Source organism: Carettochelys insculpta, chromosome 4, assembly GCF_033958435.1.
Source record: "Carettochelys insculpta isolate YL-2023 chromosome 4, ASM3395843v1, whole genome shotgun sequence".
NCBI classification, from domain to species: Eukaryota; Metazoa; Chordata; order Testudines; family Carettochelyidae; genus Carettochelys; species Carettochelys insculpta.
In genome coordinates this window covers 135,030,414-135,051,699 of record NC_134140.1, presented here as the reverse complement: position 1 = coordinate 135,051,699, position 21,286 = coordinate 135,030,414, and positions in this window count along the sequence as shown.

Sequence of the window (21,286 nt, the reverse complement as noted above, 5' to 3'; positions counted from 1 at the left end):
GTTCTGGGACTAGTGTACACACAGCCCTAGAGGCCCTAAGCAAGACTAGTACCCATTATATTGGGGATTATACAAACACCTTGTGAGAGTTTCCGTTCTGAACAGACAAGATGGCCACTGTGAGGGCAAACAGGCACAGAGGGGAAAGCCCTGCCCAAGGTCATGCCTGAAGGTTCTTACAGGCAGCTACCGTCCTGCACAACAGCATCTGGAATTTTTGATGGTACCTCTAGGCTAATACAGATTGAGAATAACACAACCATATGCAATGCATTTATACTAAAAGGAAAAGAAACTACCAGTCTACCTATCAACACATGTATAAAAACCTGGACAAATGGCTACTGATTTATCTGTGTGTGGAGCTGGCATGATAATCTATGCACAGTCACTGTATATCAGGAGGAAGGGTTAAGGAATCATTGGAAGTGCCACCATGTCTGGCTCTGGAAGAGGTCACTGTGAGATTGTCAGGAGGCGAGATCAGTGCACACGTACTGGTTTGGGATGAGAGGGGCAAACAACACCTGAGGTGGGTACAGTGAGTCAGCCCCACTTCCCTGTGTGCTGAGACCTGCCAGACTAACTCATCAGTGCTCACCAGAATCTTGTCCATGAAGCTGTTGTTTAGATGGCTATGGCTTCTGATGCCTGGCCTGTGTAAAATGGGACAGAGATGTCTGCTCCAGTCCCACTGGGCTAGGTGCCTGCAACATATAAGCCACCATATTCACTGGTGCCAGTTTTGTTGTCAGGACCCTCAGACATGTCATGGCTGCTGCGGAGGCCCAGGAGTGTTAGAGTGGCACTACGTGCTTTTGACAATCCATCTTTGCCTCCCAAGGCTCTGACTGCAGGCCCTTCCATTCCATGCCTGTGAACAGGAAATTAATTTGTTTCATTCTAAAGGTATAAAATGTCAATGTATTTGTTCTGCCTCAGAAGCAATTGTTCTTCTCTTTGACTTTCCCCTCCTTGCACCATGCCGGCTCAGCTCCCTAAACTTGGGAATGAAGCAACCATCTTACCCCATTTTCTGTCTGATTAAGGGTTGACTGGAAATATCAGCCTAACACCAAACTGCCTTCTTGTCAACACAGAGGTTGTTTGCATGTCACTACTCCTATCCTACTGGTTTCTGTAACTTTCTAGGAGGATTTATGGGAATAGCCATGCTTGGGAATGAGACTGAATCTGACAGGGATCAGAAATAACAGTCACATTTTTCATGCTTGGTTTTTATCTATTTACTTTTATAAAATCTCCTTTCCTTGTCTGCTTTTCGCTTCACCATGGGGCGTCCATTAGCTTGCCGGGTTGTTGGAACGGTCTGTCTGACAAAGCTGAGAGTGCTCAATTAGGCACTTTTCTGAGAATCAGCCAGATTTTCAGATGGCCACCAAGCAAGAAGAACCTGTTGCGTTGTGGACATTAAAGCTGGATAAATTCAAGTTAGAAATAAGGTGCACGTTTCTAACTGTTGCAATTAACCCATGGAACAAAGTAGCAAGGGGAGAATTGTACTACGAAATGGAGAATTCTTAATTGTCAAGACTGGATGCTTTTCTTGGAGAGAAGCATTAGCCAAACACAAGCTGTGGGGCACATTATAGGAGCAATGGGATGAAATTTTGTGGCTGGCACTGTACACAGGCTTGAAAGGATTACATTTTTCATGGTAAATGTTGGTAAATGATACCTTCATACATAAACCCAATGATAAATATTTCCATTGGGGAATCAAAGTTTACAGATAGAGACAATAAGAAAAATGCAGCTTGGAAGCTTACTAGTTTGTTTTAGGAATATTACCTCTCAATATTGCTGTGTGATGGTTACAAGTTGTATATTAAGCATTGTCAACAAGAAGTCCTGTGGCACCTTATAAACTAACAGATATTTTGGATCATAAGGGATGTCTGCTGCACACTAAGACAGATGTGCTAGTCTGGGCTAAGGCAGATGGGTTGGCTGCTGCACAGAGGGCAGATATGCTGGGCTTTGGTAAACAGTTTCCTCTTCCCCGAGTAACCAGAGCTGAGCACAGTACAGCACAATCCAGCAGGCCCTTGGGGTCACTGAAGAACTTGCCAGACACAACCAGCTAATCAGTGCACCTGCAGCTCACGCAGGGGCCCAAGGTGCGAGGGGAAAGAGGTCCACTGGCTGGGAGCTGAGGGCCACAAGCAGGGCGGAATGCTGTGGAGGAGCAGGATGGATTTGCTCAGGCATTGGAGGAACGGCTCTGGCAGGGACCATTTGGGGAAGTGGCCCAGGGAGGAGTTGTCTGACTGGGAGTAGGAGAATCCCTGTTGTTGCCACTGTCTTTGGGTCCCTAGACTGGAATCCCAGAGCAGAGGGTGGGCCTGGCGTTCCCCACACCACTACAGGGACTCCCCTGAGAGGGGAAACCAGGACTACCACAGGGTTCTCACCCCACACTGTGGACTAGCCTGTGCTGAGGCTGGCTCAGAAGGATAGGGCTCTTCTTTTCTCTTTTTTTAAATGAAATAACTCATTAATCCCCACCATACACAAAAGTACAGCTTCTTGGGGCCAGCTACGACTGGCACTAATAATCTATTAAGAAGTATATGTAGCACATTGCATCTGCAGTAAAGATCCCCCCGCCCCAGTATAATAGTTTGGTGGGTTTTTTTGTGGGGGAGGAGGGATCAATTTAATTCTACTCACAGTGATCCATTTAAGATCATAATGGCTCTAAGTGCACCGACAGACCTAGGAATAGTCTCCTTTTTCAAGAGGACTCTCTCATCTACTCTGACCTCTTCATGCCATATCTGGCATGAACTTCTAACTACACCCCTGAATGCAGTGCATGGTTTGGCTTTAAAACCAGCTGATCACATTTTATCTCTGTGATGGTTCTAACTGCACTGTATCGCGCAGTGTTAAGGTGGTGTCCCACAGTTGTTGCCAGCAGGAATGAGAACTGTGCTTGGTAAATTAAGGATCCACTTCTCAGAATGCTGCATGAGAGGGGAATTTAAAATGTCCACATCAAGCACTCAAATCAGGAAATGGTAGAGTGAAGGTTACTGATGCATCCATAATGCATCCTGTTTGTGACTGTGCTTTCTGACACAGCCCTTAATTATGTGATCAGATGCTCCTTTCTCCACAGGCATGTGCGTGGGAAGGAGAGGGGCCACTGAATGGACAGATATTCTATATCATTTTATGCTTTTCAGTCACTGTGTGCCTCATGCTTTCTTCACTACATGCCATTCAAATCCTGTGAAGACTGTGGAGTATTTCCTTGTGGCCATCACTACGGTGAAGGGGCTGCAACATCTGAACCTTCCATAAACATTAAGAACTTGATAATAATTAATAACCACAGGCGAAATATGAGCCAACGGTGTGATGCTGTTACGAAAAAGGCAAACATGGTTCTGGGCTGCATTAACAGGAGTGCAGAGAGCAAGACACAGGAAGTCATTCTTCCGCTCTACTCAGCACTCATCAGGCCTCAGTTAGAGTATTGTGTCCAGTTCTGGGCACCATATTTCAAGACGGATGTGGAGAAATTGGGAAAGGTCCAGAGAAGAGCAACAAGAATGATGAAAGGTCTAGAGAACATGAGCTCTGAGGGAAGGCTGAAGGAATTGGGCTTGTTTAGTTTAGAAAAGAGAATATTTAGAGGGGACATGAGAGCTGTTTTCGAGTACCTGAAAGAGGGTTACAAGGTAGAGGGAGAAAAATTATCCTCCTTAGCCTCCTTGCTGTGAAGGCCAGCACTCTGACAGAGTTTAAAATAGAGCTTGATAAATTTTTGGAGGTTAGGTCCATAAACAGCTATTAGCCAAGGGTAAAGTATGGTGCCCCTAGCCTTTAGTCAAATCGCTTGATCATTGTCTTCGGTTCACCTTGTCTGGGGCATCTGGCACTGGCCACTGTCAGCAGACAGGACACTGGGCTGGATGGACCTTTGGTCTGACCCAGTATAGCCATTCTTATGTTCTCTGAGGACAGGACAAGGAGCAATGGGCTTAAACTGCAGCAAGGGAGGTTTAGATTGGACATTAGGAAAAACATCCTAACTGTCAGGGTGATCAAACACTGGAATAAACCACCTGGGGAGGTTGTTGAATCTCCATCACTGGAGATATTTATGGGCAGGTTAGACAGACACCTATTGGGGATGGTCCAGACAGTGCTTGGTCTTGCCATGAGGGCAGGGGGCTGGGCCTGATGACGTCTTGAGGTCCCTTCCAGTCCTAGTGTTCTACTCTTGTATGACTGTATGAACTTACCATCCTAACACCACTGCGAGGCCTCTGAGTATTATCCTCATTGCACAGGTGAGAAGCGGAAGTGCGGAGGTCAGTGCTTTTTCATGCTGTTGCTTGGTGGTGCTGAGTATCAGCACCTCGACAGCCCCAGTGTTGGGACTGGCTGTCGAGGGCGGGGAGCCCGCTGAGTACTGGCCCCTCTCTTTTTACACTGGTGATCAGGCCAGTAAAAGTTCACTTCCTGAACCAGTGGCGCTACGCGGCTCTCTGGCTCCAGGCAGCTCCTGGAAGTGGCCAGCCAGGTCGCTGTGGCCCCTCGGCATGGAGGCAGCCAGGAGAGCTCCATGTGCTGCCCCAAGCACAGGAGCGTAGATCCCATTGTCCAGGAATTGCAGCCAATGGCAGTGGCAGGTGTGGTGCTGGCGGGTGCAGGCAGTACACACCATGGGCAGCTGCCATCCAGCCAAGTCTCCACCATGGACATGTAGCCAGTTCCGGGAGCAGCATGGAGCCAGGACAGGCAGGTAGCCAGCCTCAGATCCACTGCACCACTGACCGGGAGCTGTCTGAAGTAAGCACTACCTGGCCAGAGCCACATCCTGAACTTCCTGCCCTGGGTCAGAACCCCATGCCACGCCCTAACTCTCTCCCACACCCTGCACCTCAACCCCCAGCCCACAGCCCCCGGCACCCCAACCCCCTCATCCCAGGTCCACCCCAGAGCTCGCACCCCCAGTCAGTTGCATACGGAACCTGGTGGCTCTGGTCAACTCGATTCCCCCCACCTGGAGCCTGCATCCCCTGTCTGAGTCCTGAGCCCACTCCCTGAACCCCAAATTTCTGGCTCCACCCCAGAGCCTGCACCCCCCCAGCCGGATCCTGCACCTTCTCCTGCCCGTCAACCCCCAGCCCACTAAAAGTGAGTGTGGGAGGGGGAGACCCAGCAATGGGGGGGAGGGGCAGAGTGAGTGGGGGTGTGGCCTTCAGAAGAGGTGGAGCTTCAGGGAAGAGGTGGGACAGGCACTAGAGTAAGGATTGTCAGTCATGTGCAATTAGAACACTGGCAACCTTATGAGCAGAGCCACATGGAAGCCTTGGGAAAGATTGGAGAGTGTTCTCCCGCCTTTTCCTCCCGGTTACTAGACCAGTGCTTGGGACACTCGCCTGGCAGGTGGGAGATCAGAGCTCAGGCTCTCCCTTTAACTAGGGAGGAGGAGACTTGAGCCTTAATCTCCCATTTTACAATCACCTGTCCCAGCTCTGGGTATTCTGGTGTGTGGTTTCCCTCACTTGAATTGAATCTGTTCCACTCTTCATAGCACCATCACTGACACCCTGTCCTTGGAGACTGAGCTAAACAGGAGGATCGGTAAAGCAGCCACAACTCTGTCCAGACTCAGCGAGAGTGTGGAATAACAACAAGCTGTACACTCACACCAAAATGCAAGTCTACAGAGCCTGCATCCTCAGCACCCTCCTTGACAGCAGCAAGTCTTGGACCCTGTACGCCTGCCAGGAAAAGATGCTGAACGTCTTCCACTTGCGCTGCCTCAGGCGCATCCTTGGAATATCATGGAAGGACAGAGTGTCCAACACCGCCGTCCTCGAGCAAGCTGGAATCCCAACCATGCACACCCTCCTCAGGCAGCGTCGGCTCCGCTGGCTTGGCCACGCCCACAGGATGAATGATGGAAGGATCCCGAAAGACATCCTGTATGGCGAGCTAGCCTCTGGCAAAAGGCCTCCTGGACGTCCCCAGCTGCGCTACAAAGATGTTTGCAAGAGAGACCTCAGGGAAGTAGACATCAAGACAGACAACTGGGAGGAGCTGGCAGACAATCACAGCAGATGGAGGCAGGAACTATACAAGGACCTTCAGAAGGGTGAGTTGAGGACCAGACAGCTAGCAAAGGAGAAGCGAGCCCCCAGAAAGCACAGCAAGGACCTGCTAGACACCCATTACATATGCAACAGATGCAGCAAGGACTGTCACTCTCGTGTGGGTCTCCACAGTCACAGCCGACGCTGCAAATGAGGATGCCAAATGGAACTGTGAAGGGCGCGTTCCATAGTCTGCGTAGACTGAAGGATGCTACTACTTCATAGCACAAATAGATCAGGAACGCTCATGTTCTAGGTGAATGTCCCAAACACCAGGCTACAATTCTCACTCTTTGATTGATCTTTCAAATGGCTGTGTAATGCCACTCTGACTTCCTCCACCATCACCTTGTCCAGCCGCTTTGTGACTCTGATTATTCAAAAGTAGGAAAATATTGTTTTGGGTTAGACATGGTTTTTAGTTCCAAATGGATTCTTTTTTTTTTTTCAGTTTCAAGAAAATATTCTTAATTTTCAGGCTCAGATGCTCATGTTTATGGTCCTCCCCAGCCCTGCTACCAGGTAACTGTGCCTGAGGGCTAGTTGTGAAAATGCAGCACTTCTGAACGTGTGATCTTGGTTGTGTCAGCTTGAGCACTCAGAGAATGAGGAACATGAAAGCAATGTTCTACACGGAACACTTTGCTCCCTGTCAGATAAGGACTACTACCCCTCTGCTTCGTCAATACTTGCTCTCCAGTCCCTGCTGCACATGATGCAGTGCATCCTAAGACAAAAGAAAAGACCCCGCACAGCTCCCCAGCTATCCAATTTAAAGTTCCTGCCTCAAACACAAGTGATTCTCGCGATGCAGCTAGGAGCTTTCTGCTTTGATGTAAGCAGCTGTGCATCCCTACAACAGAAATCCAGAAAAAAATCATAACACCAAAGAAATCTACTTGCCACTAATTCAGCTCACTTTTCACTGCCAGTGACTGGTAACAAGGCACTATTCCAAAATCAATGAGAACCGGTTTCTCTTATTTGCTTTCATCTGTCATGATCTGAGCATACGGGTGCCCCAAATTGCCTGTACAGAACATTGATTGGAGCAACGTTTGGACTATCTGTTTTGTTTTAATTCAAAGGCATCGCCAGGTTAAATGTCTAATTTCTGTGAGTGGGAAGCTGCGCTCTCGAAAACACTTGCAGAAGTGTACAATGACATATTTGTATTTTAAACCCTGACGCCCTGGCTTGTCTATCCTTTTAAAAGCGGCTGTTAGAGTGCTGTACTCAGGAGAGGTCTGTATATGTGTGTAAGCAGAGACAGTGCTTTCTTTTAGCCAGCTGTTATCACGCAGGAGATAGCTCCTTAGTGCAGTGGCAAGGACACTCACTGGACAGAGGGCTGGTCATGTTCCAGGCCATGCTCTGCTCAGGTGGAGAGGCATTTGAAGATGATGTGTCCTGCATCCTGGCAGTGTGGCCTAATGGCTGGGCTAAGAGGAAGGTCCTCTTGTTGTTACTATTTTGTGCAAGCTTCTCTGGGGGAAGGGGCCCCGATCCAGTAGGCAAACTCTGACCACACCTAACAGATTGGGTCCCAGGTGAGTTAGTGGATGAATGCCCGTCTTTCCCCAAAGAATGCATTGCTAGTCTGCATGCCTGGCTGGGACTGACAAGCCTAACTACCGCAAGTCTTCTGGTGAATCTAGCCCACAGCGTGCAGTGTTTGTAAATCAATAGGTCCATAAAGTTGTTGTCGTGTTGGTACTGGGATATTAGAGACAAGGCAGGTGAGGTAATCTCTTTTATTGGACCTACTTCCACTGGGGAGAAAGAGAACCTTTTGAGCTATTCAGACCAGACAAAGAGCTCTGTGTGGCTTGAAAGCTCTTCTCCCTCTCCCCCACGGAAGCTGGTCAAATAACAGAGGTTGCGGTGACAATCTCATCTTTCTAACGTTGTTGTTCATGGCACCTGGCTACTGACGTGCAGCTCTTAAAGTTGGCAAAGCTTGTGTCTTCTCTGGAGCAGTGGGCCAACATCTCAGCAGTGCGGAGGGTCTGCTTCCATTCAGACATGGTTTTAGAAGTTGTAATGCTGAGGTTTTAGGAGTGGAATGGAATTAAATGGTGACCCTTCACTACATAAGTGTTGGCAGAATTGGTGCCTTAACCTGCTCTTGGAACTCCTGCAGTCTTTGGAGTCCAGCCAGGCCTTAGGACAGATTTCAGTCTGGAGTCATTCTGGATCCTCTCTTGTCTCAGAGCACTGCTGGTGTCCTTTCCATTAGCAGGAGTAAGTGAACAGTGCAGAGTGCCCTCATAATAGGGCTAGATGTCATAGTTCCTGATCCTTGAGAACAAAATCATAATGCAGTAATGCCAAGCTGTTATTCTGTGCTTTTCGCCATAGATAGCTAAGTGCTTTACAAAGGGGTTTAACATCCCTGTCCTAATCCCACAGAGAATAAACTCAGGCCTGGAGAGTCATTTGCCAAAGGTCACCCATCAGGCCAGTGGCGGTTAGGAATTTTTAATATATATGTGCCACTAAATAGCACTTGTAGAATCAATGTCCTGTGTTTTGTACGGCTGGTACACCATCTTGCTGTTGTGCCCTGCAACTGGTTCCCCTTGCTTGGAGCTAGTATAAAGAGCACTTTGCACAATCGATAGCCACATGCCAAGTACCATTTGCACCATTACAACACACCAACATGTAAAGAGTGTCATGTAGGAATATGATGGACTTGCTGATGTAAAGCAGGCAGGGGTTGAGGATCTGGAATATCTCAGGAACTGTAGTCAGTGGTACAGCCAATTGTAATCACAGAACAAGCCCTCAACAACAGGTTTCTGGAGAGCGAAAGGAGTGTTTTTGAACTTTCAGAAAGTGATTGTCCCCTGACAATTCAGAAATAATGTTGAAGAAGACATTACTATTCATGCATTTCATAGACGTGTGATCTTCTCTCATGGGCCGGTGGTTATACAGCAAAAAAGGTAAACTTGTGTTCAGCCAGTCCCCAGGTTGGCACAGCAGCAAATTGCTCTAGCATTATTTTGTTTCCTTTTGCACACATGGTACATTTTTTTGTGTATTTGAATACGGGTTACTTTTTTGAGATAGGTACTAGCAAAATTCCATGGTTATTCTGAGGTAGTTTGTCAAGTCATTTAAGTCTCATATTTATGTTGGTAATAAAAAATAATCCAACTCCATAACCTTTAATGTAGATACCAAAATTGTCTTGTGAAACTGTAAATTATTGCAATGAAAAGTTCCCCTGAAATGTTGTATATCCCAATACCACACTGATGGTAATATGGGAAAGCCTGAAAGTTAAAATGAGCTGTCTAATGTCATTGACCTCACTGAGTGAAGGAAAGAGAGACATAGTTACAGATGAACTTTATCTGTTTAATTTAAAGTCATCCACAATTAGGCTGATGTCAGACAGATAGTTGCTTTTGGTGGTTAGGTACGAAGTTACAGTTCTGGCCACACAACTATGAAAAACAGTAGACATCACTATTCCATTTTGAAGCAGAATCAAGACCTGGCTAAAGCCAAGACACCCTTTTTTCTGACAGGAGTGTGCCTGATATACTGTCTGAGGTACTCAATCTTGCTAAGGAATTGCGGGAACAGGTCACATGGGGCTGTGTCTTGGATCCCTGGTGTTTCTTGGCAGATACGTAGGTCTGAGTTCTCTCTTAGTTTCACTGGAGGAGCTCTTGCTTGCTGCTCCGAACGGCTGTATGAATGGCGAGAGCCTTCTGTGTTACAACAGGGTATGTTGTGGCTGTGGGCTGTTTAACTTACATTGTCATTGTCAGGGCTTCTGGAGTTCCCCGCCCTTGCACTATGGCGTTCACAAACAAGCATCATGCAGTCTGGTTTCGGACTGCCTCTTCATCATCTTGAGGGCAGATGGGTACAGTTGATCTCTGGGGGATGCTTCTGTGATTATAACTGCATCATTTCCCCACAGGGCTGCTCACGAAGGTGAGAAAAGGGGGCAGTTGACCCTGGGCCTGGCATTTTGAAGGGGCCTGGAGCTCCAACCTCTGCTGAAATAGCTCCTGGCCCATTTGAAATGTCTCAGAGACTGTGCTACCACACTGCATGTGGCTCTGAGGGAGCACGGGGTCGGGGGTGGCCAGGGCTGACTGGACTAAGCCCCTGCCCCTTGTCTTCTGTCCATTTTCTTGTGCCATTGGCTCCGCCTCTTCTGGGGGCAGAGATCCAAGCTCCCCTCCCACCTTGTCCCCAGGTGTGTGGCAACTGTCAGAGCTGCTGCTTCCCCAGCGTCTACTGTTGTTTGGGTCATCAGAAACCGTATGCCAGAAGGATGGCTGGAGCTACATAACTTCTTTGATGCATTTAACCACGTCTTTCTCAAATTAACTTTGACAGCTCCCCATTATTATTCGTGCCACTTCTTGAGTTAATTACAGGAGAGTCTAGAGGATCAAACCATAGTCAAGATCCTTTCTACTAACAGCTGAACGAATTCCTCCCTTGGATACCTTACAATCTAGATAGAGCGAAGGATGGGCATGGAAACTAGCAGTGAAGCTGAACAGTTACCAGATGGGACAAATGTCCTTTGTGTACAGAGACTGAAGAACTTCACAAGGATGCAAGTGAACGTAGGTGAATGGGTGACACAGAAAAACATGAAGTTCAGTGTTGAGAAATGCAAAGTAAGGCAGCTTGGAAGACAACATTTGAATGACATATTTACCTTAAATAAACTGTCGACCTAGGACAGGGACCTAGGTATTATAGGTAGCTCAGCGAAGACCTCTGCTCCCTGAGCCACTGTATTCAAAGCAAAACATCACAAGATAATGAATGCTGTCGAGAAGGTAGAGCAGCAGCTTCTGATACGTCTGATAACACAAGACCAAGGGGGCAGTCAATTAAGCTGAAGGGTGGGCAATTCAAAATCCATCAAAGGAAATACTTTTTCATACAGTACAAAATTTTCCTGTGGAACTCATTGCCACAGGATTCCACTCACCGCAAGAATTTAGCAAGAGTCAAAGAAGGATAGAATGTTTAGATGGATAAAATATATCAGAGGGGTAGGCGTGTTAGTCTGTATCGGCAAAACAACTAGAAATCCTGTGGCACTGTATAGCATAACAGATATTTGGAGCATAAACTTTCATGGGCGAAGACTCACTTCATCAGATGACTATCCAGAGTTAAAACTGTTAATAACAAAAAGGGAATAGGAAGAAAGAGCCTTAAATTTCAGTATTTTAAACTAATATCTAAAATGATAAAAGGTCTAGAAATAATGTGTAGTACCCAGAGGCACTGGAACCTCATACTAGGGTGAGTGAAGTCACTTTTCATCAGGGGAATTAAGCACTTGAATAAATTGTCTCAGGTGGCTGTGGAATCACCATCATTGGCGATATTTAAGAGTAGGTTACATAAACATCAAGGATGATTTAGATGGTGCTTGGTCCTGCCGTGAGGGCGGGGATTGGACTTGAGGACCTCTCGAGGTCCCTTCCAGTCATAGTATTTATTCTCTGATTCATATTATTGAAATTAGGACGAGATCTTTGGGGGTAAGGGGCAAAGATTATCCCACATCTGCCTATCACATGGTTTCATTCTGCTTTGTCTGAAGCATCTGGTGCTTCCTATTGTTGGAGATATTTGGACCAAATGGATATTAAGTCAATTACAATATGGCCATTCCTACAATTAGTTCTGAAGAGCTAGGCTCTGCTCTCTGGTATACCAAAGCCTTTTGCATCATCCTGACTAAAGTTTATGTACAACACAGATCATTGCATTTACCATGTATTGAGTTTAAAGATCAAAATGTTTTCATTCTTGGGTGACTAAACTGTTTGCCATAGGTAAAGGAAGAGAGAAATCAAGGTGTCACCAATATCCAAAGCCTCTGGAACCAAAGGGTGGCATAATTGTTTTCATGGGTAAATTTAGTTTTTGCATATTTTATGGCTCTAGTCAACTTGCAATTCCAGGTAGTATATAAATTTCAGGGTTTGGAGTTTTCAAGAATTCAGTAACAGATGTAATGATTCCAGTTAAAGTGATTTTGAAGTGAGTTTGCTATTCTTTCTGCTACGTGATTGAAGAATGGCGCATAGCGGAAGTATGTTATGCTTCTCTTGGTTTTGGCTTGCTGGTAAAACCCTCTGCTTTCTTTTTTAATGCCAAACTTAGGGACAAATTTTTTTTAATATTGGAGGGGATGATTGCAGTTGGATTTAAAACACAATATGAACTGAATGCAAACATGTTTGTGCTGTGGAAAGCTTCATAGTAAGTTAAGCGTAGCTCTGAGGCACTAGCAGCAATTCTTAAATTTAAAGGTTGTCTCTCACTTTTTCCATTACTAAACCATGTGTTCAATAGCTTTTAACTTTGCAAAAAGTCACCCATTGATTCCTAACTGCTGAACCCAGAGTTTTACACCAGCCAGGGAAAATTTCAACTCAACAATTAAAAGTTAACCTATTTCCCCAAGCATTTTTCTAAGGAGTTGTTAGGTGGGCATAATAAAGTCCCCTTTGAAGTAGGGAAACAAAACTGGGCAAGGGAAAGTTTTGAGGTCAGGTCTTTTTCCTGTCATGAAAGTACACGCACATTTTTTCAAGTTAAAACAGAAAATCACTATCTCCACCAGCTTAACAGAGGTTAGCTGCTAAAATATCTCTGCCTTTCCTTTGCACTGGACATGTTCTGGTCCACCTAGCCTTCTGAAGCTGCCATTCTTTGGATTTGTTTGTACAAATGGCTGCCTCTCCTGCATTTTCCCATGGCAAAGTAGACTTTAGACTAAAGAAAGTTGTGCTGGGCTGCAATCCTGGTGTTTGTTATTTGGTTATTCTACTGATCTATACCATACACCTTAGAATGCTTTTTTACCCACTAGAATCTCCTAACTAGGCCTGGGGGAATTTTCCTCCCCTCACTTGTCTGAATGATTCTTTTTTTTGTTAATAAAGAGTTTATTGTAAGTTAAACAAACCTGCGTGTGAATTTGAGTCAACTCTGGGAAAAAATGTTTTTTTCTGGACTAACAGTGGAGAATCAAATATTGAAAATTGAACCATGTCATTTTGCCTTTTCAGTAGAATATATTTCTAGCTTTCATTATAAAATATTTTGTAACCTAGCTATACTTAATACATTTAAAGGTAAAAAGGCCCGAAAAAAGAATAAAGGTCTTGTTGTGGGTTGAATGAAACATTTTATTTTCCTTTTTCTCAACAAAATGGGATAGCAGTTTGATATGATCCCAAACAACGTTTTTCTTTTTTTTGGGGGGTGGTGGGGTGTGATGCTGGAGAGTTCAGCCACTGGACCAAATAAACCAATTGTTCACACAGCTCTGTTCATCACGTTACCTCAGGAAGGAGCCACATACCAGTTCTTCACTCTCCCAACTTAAATTAGGACAATGGAGAAGTATCACTAGGGCAGGGGGTGGGGAGGGGAGACTGTGAGATTGTTCCATTTGGAGAGATAGGAACATGCGGCTACACTTGACGATGAACCAGTGAAGTGGATTCTCTGAAGCACTCATGCAGGTCCATGTCACTGATAAAGTTGGATTGTCAGGAGTTTCCACTTCTCCCTCTTAAGCAGAGGATCCCGGCTGTAGAGACGACTTCTCAGCAGATAACAAAAGCAGAGGCTATGCGATTTTTCTGTAGCCTTCTCAGTATCAGAGATGAGAGAAAGAACATCCTCCCATAGCTGAACTTCCTCCCACTTGGTGTGCCCAGTATTTGTCCCTTTCTTGTGTGAGATGTACATGTTTTCCATAGGACACGAGAGAAGCTGGGATGGGGGGATGAGGCGGGGCGGGGGTGGGGGGCAGGAGGCCTGTGCTTACAATGCATAATCTCTGCACAGCAAACAGTTTTTGAGCCAAATCCTATTCAGCAGGACTAAGAGTGGTAGCAGAATCCGACCCATAACTGGGAGCCAGAGATTCTCTACATCCCCCTAAAATACACAACAAACCAACATCTTCAGAACAAAACCCTGTCACCTCATACAGAAGCACAAGCTGATGGCCGTGCCTCTCACCCCAACACTTGAATGAACCCAACCCTTTCTGTACAGTCTCCAGGTTCTACACCATTAGGTTTCATTACCTCCTTTGGTCACACCTCCAGTCTGTATATGCTCAGCTCATCTGTCTGTCACCCTGAAGGAAATGTGGGCTGTCTAGGGATATGCTAATGAAATGACATAATTAGGAGGGTCGCTAGGCACCCTGGCCATAAATCAGGACACGTGTGGCTCCTGGACTGTTCCCTGGCTACAGAGGACCATGAAAACTTGGAGCTGTTTAAAGGCTGTTTGTTTTCAGTTAGGTATTATTGATGCATGAAATCACTGAGGGATCTCGAGGGACTTCCAAGGGAGAATGCTACCATTGTTAGGGGCTGGTGCTTATGACAGGTGTGGAGGTAGCAGCTAATTATTGACCAACTAAACTTTATGGAGTAACGCAGAACACCATAGGAGTGAGTAGGAAGGAAGAAATGTGACAGAACTCATGTTGAATGAGTTACTGGCGTTTTATAAGAGTGCAGAGTGCTTAATGAGAAAAACTGGGTAATAAAACAAAAAACACACTGGACTTCTATTTTAGCAGTCCCCACTGAGGGTGGGTTGAGGGATATGGAAGGCTTATGCACACAGCATGTAATAGCACAAAAACTTACTTTTAGTCAAAACTTTTTTTCTAGATCAGTCAGTCTATCAAGAGAATACTAGAGAACTGTTAGTCTCTGCCATTTAACGAGCCTAAAAGATATCTGATTCTTTCATGCTGTTAACCTCAATCTTGATTTTTTAACTTCAAGTTAATGCTTGAAAACTATTTAACTAAGAATCTCACCAACTCAGGGTCACATCCCACTTATGTGTCTGTTTTGCTCCATCCCCATACAGCAAAGCATTTAGGCACATGCTTACCTGTAGTGATCTGTAAGTGCTGTGTTGACCAGGGAAGGTTGCAGAACCATGGCCTTAAGAGGGCCTGGTGATTTATAGCTCTCCTTTCTAGACACAGAGTAGCTCGTTATTTGCAATCCTAGGTTAACTAAATGAGTGACGCAAGCAAAAATATCAAAATACCTGCAATTGGATTGGTTGCCTTTGACTGGTAGCTCAGATATGGATGGTTAGAGGCTTCATAATGGTTCTAAATGTAAACCAAATCCCTTCTTGTTTTTAAAGGGGGTTTAGCTAAGGTGTGCCCGAAAGCTGTATTGTGTCACGTGTTGTCTATTTCAGTGAATGTCAGGGGGCAGCAAAAATTCATTTGCTTCCTTGACTTTTGAAGGATTGCTTTTTCGAAATATTGATCAAAGATTAGTGCTGAAGGTGTGTTTGCACAGAGCAGTATTTCATTAATTCAGACACATAGCCTAACGCAATACAAACAGAGATAACCATCCTTGCAGCTCCATCGAGAAGATTTTGTACCCTCATGAAACTGTATTCTTAAGCTGCTCACATGTAAATGAGTTATTTCCCAAAGTTCTCATTTTTGTCCTTGTCCCTAACCTCAGCCACTTTGGTGCAAACTCCATAAAGAAAAGTAAATTTTGGAACAAAGATGGAATGGGTTGTACATCAAGTAGGATGAGAGGACTAGATGGCTTAGAAGAAAGAAGGAACTGAAGAGCTGGTGGGGGTTACAGAAAGCAGGAAAGGACATGGGTGTCCCTCACGAATTACCCCATCCTGCATAACTGAGTTTGAGAAACCAGAGGGCAGTCCTCAACATAAACTGCCTACAATTTGCCTTCTACCATCTTAGCTGATTTTCAGTGGTTTTTCAGTTTTATGAGTCACTCCGTTGCTGTATATTAAAGACTGTGAAGAGCTTTAGGATTTACTGATGAAAACTGCCATATATGATCCAGAGGATAAGGCTTGTGTCACCAAATTCTACCATGGGCTTAGGTAGGTGTCTGGGCCTTTTAACAATGAACACCTCTAGAACATAATAATGGTCATACTGGGACAGACCAAAGGTCAGTTTAGCCCAGTGCCCTGTCTTCCAACAGTAGCTAATTCGAGGTGTCCCAGAGGAATGAACAGAACAGGGAATTATCTAGTGATTCCTCCTCCTGTCATCCATTTCATACTTCTGGCAAACGGGTGAGGGACACCATCCCTATGCAGACTAGCTAATAGGCCTTGGTGGACCTTAGCTCCATGAAATTATCTAGTTCTTTTTTCAAACTATTAAAGTCTTGGCCTTCACAACAACCTGTGGCAAGCAGTTCCACAAGTGGACTTTGTGTTGCATGAAGAAATACCTCTGCTCCTTTCGGGAGCAGGAAAGGCTGCTCATAGACTAATCTGTCTGGGTTGAGACAACCAGCCTCTGGATTCGCAGGTGCAGTAGCAGGAAAAAGGCCCTGTCCTAGTGAGGGATGGAGGATGGAGCAGTTTGGGGTTCTGTTCCTGTAACTAGGAGCAGCAACTGGCATGGAAAATCCAGGGAATGCTACTTAATCCTTCTCTCCAGCAATGACAATGGGATTGGTTGTTGTTGTTGTTGTTGTTTTCCCCCAGGTTGTCAGTTTGGGAAAACTTTTGAAATTTTTTGGTCTGGGAATGGGAAAAATACTTGGATGGGAAATTCTCTTTTGAAGGGAAAACCACTTCCTGCACAGACTTACTTGCGTGTTTAAACATAAAGCTTGTGGCCAAGCACTTTGTTGGACCTGGATCAGCAAGCTTAGCATCTTGCAGGATTTAGCCTTCTGAGTAGCCATAATTAATAAAGCCTGGCTCTTGAATAGAAAGGCAATGAAATTAACATATCTCTCTGACTCTGACTCTATTACAGTAGAGAGACATAGAATAGGTAATGTTCCAAGTTAAACCTCTTTAATTTATTTATGTTAATGTCATCAGATTTTTTTAGCCCTGTAAAAACATTCTGGGAATTAGAATTTGTATAGTCCAGACAGTAATAGCTCAAGGTCCTCAAAGGAACAATGTCATGCTACTTGCAATAAAACAATAAGGAGCTGAATGTTTGTATTCATAAAAAAGAATTCTTTGGTTGGTTTGGTAGGCTGCTTCTGTGTAAAAACCCAAGCCTGAAAAGAACAGTTCTCCCACAATACCAGTTACACTGTAAAGTATTAATGCAGCACCATATGGCTTCATCTCTTCAGCTGCAGAAGAAAATGGGGATTTTTTTAACAGTGAAAATCCATTTGCAGATCAGCCAGAAACAGAGTCTCAGTCCCTAAACTCCAGTAAAATGACCAAGCCATCTGTACACAGTGTACAAACCAGTGACTTTGGCTAAGTGCCTATGACATTATTACCCGTTAAGTTGGCGGGAAGAAAATTATTCCGGAATTACAAGTTGCTTTGGAAAATAAACAAAAGTGAGTACGTTTTTCAAAGCAAATGAAAGATGCAAGGTATCCATTAATGTAAATAATGACGTGAATTACAAGAACACTTGGGGTGAAATCCTGGCCCCATTGAAGTCGATGGCAAAACTCACATTTAATTTCAGAGCAGTACCCAGTACCAAGTCCTAATAATGGCTTACATACATGGACTTGCAGAAAAAAAAAGATAGGACTGGAGCTCTTGCTACGTTCTTCAAAACATAAGAGCCGTTAGAGTTGCTGTGAATATTTTTACACTCCTATCATATTGGTGGTATGCCTTACGCTGATACCAGGAGGGATGACGTTAATTAGCACAAACCAAATTTTGCTTCTCCTTTGTGCATTACCAACTTTCATGATTCCATGGCAAATCTTGTAATTTTTAGAATGAGAATTTGGGCTGAGTTTCTAAAATGGTGCACGTATTATTTGAACTAGGGACTTACACTTGGCGAGATAGCAGTACAACTATCTCCCATCAGGCCTGGACATGAGGAATTTCCTCCATCCCATTGCCGTGCTTTTATAAGACACAAAGGGACCTGAATAGGGATGATATCTTTCTTAGCATTTTTTCTTAGAGCACCACCTCCAGGAATCATATGATGGAAACAGTAATTTTCCAAATACAGTGCTCCTTTTGTAACTCTCATGGTTGCAGGTAAAAAAAAAAAAAGCTTGATGAAAATTAAAAAAAAAAGACTTTTCAGTCATCTGTTGTGGCAGTCACTTATGTGAAACCTGTACTGCAGTGATAATATAGTTGTTGCTCTTTCTCCTACAACCCTTCAGACCATCTTAAATACCTTCACTGAAGCATACAAGAACCTCACCCTCACACTGAACATCAGAAAGACCAAGGTGCTCCACCAACCTTCACCGATGGGACAATCTCATGCACCTTCTATTGAAGTCAATGGAGAACTGCTGGAATATGTGGAGCACTTCTGATACCTGAGAAGTAATTTTTCGATAAAGTCAATATTGATGCAGAAATCCAGCATCATCTGAGCCATGCAAGCTCTGCTTTCATCTTCCCGGGACAAAGGGTCTTTGAGAACTGGTACATCTATCCCAAGAAAAAGCTCCTGGTATACCGTGCAGTGGTTGTTCCAATGCTACAATATGTGCGTGAAACCCGGACATCATACAAGCATCATTTGAAGTCACTTGAAAAATATCACCAATGCAGCCTCAGGAGAATCCTAAATATCTCTTGGGAGGATAGGCGCATGAACACTAGCATTCTGGAAGAGTTGGGCATGACAAGTATTGAAGCCCTAATCATTCATCAACAACTTTGTTGGACTGGTCACCTGGTTGGGATGTCTGATGAGCACCTCCCAAAACAGAATCTGTTTTCCGAATTGGAGGAAGGACAGAGGAGTGTTGGGGGCCAGTGGAAGTGATATAAGGACATGCTGAAGGCACACATGAAAAGTGCAGCATCAGTGTCAACACTTGAGAGAACCTTGCCCAAGACCATCCCCAATGGAGAATGGTAACTCATGAGGGGGTGGCACAATTTGAGTGTTCCCACTACAGTGCAGACGAGGAGAGGTGGAGAAAAAAAAAAGCATCAAAACCTGCCCCACTTCCCTTCAACAGTTACTAACACCTGCCTCTTCTGTGATAAGATCTGTGGCTCCAGAATTGGACTGATCAGCTATCAATGGACTCACAAATAGGAGGGTGACATGAAGACATCCTACTGGTTATCAAGTGGCCATCAAGAAGAAGAAGAAGCAGAAGAAGGGACCTGAGTAGGGATGATATCAGCCTTGGTACTTTTTCTTAAAGCCCCGCCTCCAGCAGTCACGTGATGGAAGTATTACTTTTTCAAATGCAGTGCTCCTTTTCTAACTCTCATGGTTGCGGATTTAAAACAAACAACAAACAAAAACTTGATGAAAATGAAAACCTGTGACCTTTATGTCCTTTTTATGGAAGCCACTTATGTGAAACCTGTACTGGAGTGCTTTGTGAGATTCGTGTCTTGAAGTGGCAATTCAGTCATATCACTTACTTGAACATAATGCTATACAGTGAGAAGTCCTATGGCACCTTGTAGACTAACAGACTTTTTTGGAGCATAAGATTTTGTGGGCAAAGACCCGCTTCATTAAATACATGCAGTAGAAATTTGAGAGGCATGTCTAAATATACAGGGTCATGAAAAGAAGAGAGTATATCAAGAGCCTGTATATTTAGACTTGCCTCTGGATTTTCCACTACACTACATGTATCTGATGAAGTGGGTCTTTGCCCACAAAAGCTTATGCTCCAAAAATATGTTACTCTATAAGGTGCCAGAGGACTTGTTTTTGCAGACACAGACTAACACAGGTATCCCTCTGATACTGCTATACAGGAGGTCAGACAAAGTAATTGGCCTGAAATTCTATAGGGTAAGCTAGTCTGTCCCCCAACACCTCCATTCAACTTGTAGGAGCAAGTCTTGAGATTCAGGAGAACTGACCTGTGCTTGCGTTGTGGGAGTGAAACAGCACCGTAGATCTTTGGGCTCTGGCTGGAGCCTGGATTCTGAATCTCAGATTCGAGACATCTACCCTGCTGGTCTTAGCCCTACAGCCCTAGCCCCATAACTACAAGCCATTTGCCTGGCTCTGAGATTTGCTGCCACTGCTTATTTTTGTCTCTGTTGATGTACTGTTGACTCTAAGGCAAAGTAAGTCAATATCTTACAGAATACACCCTCAGACGTGTGCGTGTGCCAGGGTGGGGGCTGATTCCATTTCACTGAACTCCACAGGAAAACTCTCAGTACCAGATATTGGTTTGAAAATAACATATAACATATAAATAGTTTCTAATTCAGAAATTTTTGATACTTGGAATGTTTGAACAAATGATTCGACATGCCAGAGTTTTAAATGGATGGAGTTGTGGATCTAGCTAAATCAGGGGAGGTCATGAAAGAGAGGCATGGCATCTCACAGCAGATCAGTGGTAAACTCACAAAAAGTCCCAGGTCTGCTGATTCCAAAGTTTAAGAACCTTATGGCCTTGCCAGTGTGTTTAATAATTGTTTGCACTGTTGCAGTTGTGTTGTTCCCAGGATATTGGAGAAACCAAATGAGGAGGGAATAGCTTGTATTGGGCCAACTCCTTTTGGGGAAAGAAACTAGCCTTTGTGCTTCCACAGAGCTGAAGAAACTCCAGCGCAAGTTTGGAAGCTTCTCTCTTTGACCTGCCAAAGCTGGCCCAATAAAATATGTTACCTTATCTGTCTTGCCTCTAACAGTGGCCCATACCTAATCCCAGGGAAAAAGAAACCACCTCGCATATTTAGCAAATTGTTCAATGTTCTCCTCACCCTCTGAGTTGATCGCCTTATTCTATGAGGCATGAGGGTTAATTACCCATGTCATTATCTTAACAAGCAGAAGTATGAGCTTCATGACAGTGATAAAGAAACCCAGCCCCATGTAATGCACTTTCAGACACATGTATTAGTCTACTAGTGGAGATACTCTTGCTGAAAGTAAGCCTGTGCACATATTCTAACAAGGGTCACCACTTCCATATTATACTAACAAAAATTGCCCCTTCAATCCAGTGTCCACGCCTGGAAAATAAAACTAGTGGAACATTTGTCTTGGTGTTTAAACTAACCACACAAAAACTGTGACTGATGATTACTTTTGCCCTTCCACTGATCTGGGACAGCTTTCAGAACAAAGGATGGAATATAAATGTCCTCGATAGCATTGGCAGCTACGTCACCATCTA